Genomic DNA, 2,292 nt, shown 5'->3' with positions numbered 1-2,292 from the left:
CGACTCGGTTTTGCCTCCTGCTTTCCAAAAGATCAGCACCGTGTACGAAAGAGCCGCATTAAAACTACTCGAACGTGCAAAACGTGCGAGAAGAGGGGGCGCTTGTTTCCAACCGAAACTTCTCGCGTGTGAGACGAGCTGATCATCGCTGTGGGAGGGTTACTCTGGTAGACAGGGCTGACCTTCGGCAATAGGATTTATAGTCTCCAAGATGATATTTGCACTTTCTGGAGAGGCGATTTTCTCCACTTCAGTAGCCCGATTTCGTCGATTGCGTGGAGAGGGCTGTAGAATGTGGCGCCGCCTTTCCTGCTCCGTCCATGACAGGCGTGCTGGTCTCTGGAGAGAGAGCACGGTCCATCAGCGCACTCCAATAAAGGCACTGGAAGCAGCTGAATCGCATTGGCGAAGCTCAGGGCTGGGCCGCTGGGCACGTCTTACCACCGTTTCCGTAGTGTAGTGGTTATCACGTTCGCCTCACACGCGAAAGGTCCCCGGTTCGAAACCGGGCGGAAACAGACATCTTTTGTTGCCAGGCACAAAAGGGGATTGGGGATTCGCCTAGCGCTGTGATCGAACAGACCCACTGGACCCACCTCTTAGTGTGGCGGGATCTGCACAGTGCATGTCACAGCGCATCCTGCTTTCACTTCAAGGCGCGTCCTGATGCACCCCAGTCTCCCGCGTGACAGGTGGGGACAGGTGACAGGTCCTATACTAACGAGGAAGACATCGCTCTCTCCGACCCCCGGCATCGTGTCCCGACCCACCGTGCTGGAAGCCGACGCGTGCTGTGATTCCTTTACGGAGCAGAAATGACAACCGAGGAGCCGAGAGATCATTTCAGCATTTCGCGTCTGAACGGAAAACACAAACGACCAACTCGGAATGACTTGCCTTTGACGCTTCTCAAAGCGTTCTTTGTGCATCGAACAGACCCACTCACCTCTTAGTGTGGCGGGATCTGCACAGTGCATGTCGCAGCGCTTCCTGCTTTCACTTCAATGTGCTTCCTGATGTCGAGTCGTGTGCCGTGCGGAGGCTCTGAAAGGGAGAGCAATGAAAAGGTGCACGACGCTGTGAAAGAAAACAGAGAAGTGAAAGGCAGTCATTTCTCTAAGGAGGTGAAAGAAAAGCTACTCCCCGTCAGGGAATCAAACCCCGGTCTCCCGCGTGACAGGCGGGGATACTTGCCACTATACTAACGAGGAAGACATCGCTTTCTCCAACCCCCGGCATCGTGTCCCCAACCAGCATGCTGGAAGCCGACGCGTGCTGTGATCCCTTTACGGAGCAGAAATGACAACCGAGGAGCCGAGAGATCATTTCAGCATTTCGCGTCTGAACGGAAAACACAAACGACCAACTCGGAATGACTTGCCTTTGACGCTTTTCAAAGCGTTTTGTGCACGACGACTGCGCCGCCTAGCAGATACAAATGGGTTGTACAACTTTGAACTTGCAAATGGAAGAGGGCTAAGCCCCCTCTCTTTTAGCCCAGGTTCGATCTGTCTCCCAGAATCACCAGGGCGCGCACACACACCCGTGCCGTTGAAGTGCTCTGCTTCATTTCTAAGGGCAACTCAACATTCACTCCTACCCCGAGTGCAGAAAAGACAGCATCCACAGCAACAACAGCTCAGGTCTCTGCACAGGAGCTAAGCTGCCCTCATCTCCTCTGCTCTGCGGCTCCTGCGGAGTGGAGTCCCGCCTGGAGCCGTGTTTGCAGGCGGCGGCTCCCCGCGCCCTGTCTGTGCGTCGTGTCCAAGAGCTCCTGGGAGGAAGAGAGAGCCCTCCCACTCGGGGGCTTTTCCACGGTCTGTGTGAGGAGGGGTGGGTGTGTCCAGTAGCTTATCGAGCGGAAGCCTGGGGCGCGGAGAGCTGTGATCATGCAGACCTTGAGGTGTCACCTCTTTGTCTGCCCCCCTCCGCCCGAGCTCTGCTCCAAAGTAGCCCGGCAACCCCTCACACCTGCACGTATCACAACCTAAGGTGCGGTCATGAGACACCCATGGGGTGTCGTTCTGTTCTTGCTAATTGTTTCCTGCCCGTCGCAGGCAGGAGTCCATGCGAGGAAGATGCGCTGGACAGAGCTCAGAGGGCGCAGCTGGGTGGCTTTCCTTCTGAGTGACATTCCTGCAACACTCTCCCGCTACTCTTGGTGCGCTCATGCCACAACACAGGAAGGCTGGAGCAGGTGGCTGTGGGCTTTGCGCACCGCCAAAATAGCTCAGTTGGGAGAGCGTTAGACTGAAGATCTAAAGGTCCCTGGTTCGATCCCGGGTTTTGGCA

The 2,292-nt window shown here is 55.9% G+C and overlaps 2 non-coding genes across 2 annotated transcripts; both read left to right on the top strand.

Annotated features, from left to right (window-relative positions):
• The first annotated feature begins 445 nt into the window (after positions 1-445).
• On the top strand, positions 446-518 carry trnav-cac (transfer RNA valine (anticodon CAC)). The gene has a single exon. It is a non-coding gene; the product is annotated as a tRNA-Val (tRNA).
• Positions 519-2,219: 1,701 nt separating this feature from the next.
• On the top strand, positions 2,220-2,292 carry trnaf-gaa (transfer RNA phenylalanine (anticodon GAA)). Its single transcript has one exon. It is a non-coding gene; the product is annotated as a tRNA-Phe (tRNA).

Source organism: Lepisosteus platostomus, chromosome 5 (genome assembly GCF_059453375.1).
Source record: "Lepisosteus platostomus isolate fLepPlt1 chromosome 5, fLepPlt1.hap1, whole genome shotgun sequence".
Taxonomy (NCBI): Eukaryota; Metazoa; Chordata; class Actinopteri; order Semionotiformes; family Lepisosteidae; genus Lepisosteus; species Lepisosteus platostomus.
This window is presented reverse-complemented; position numbering and strand designations above follow the sequence as displayed.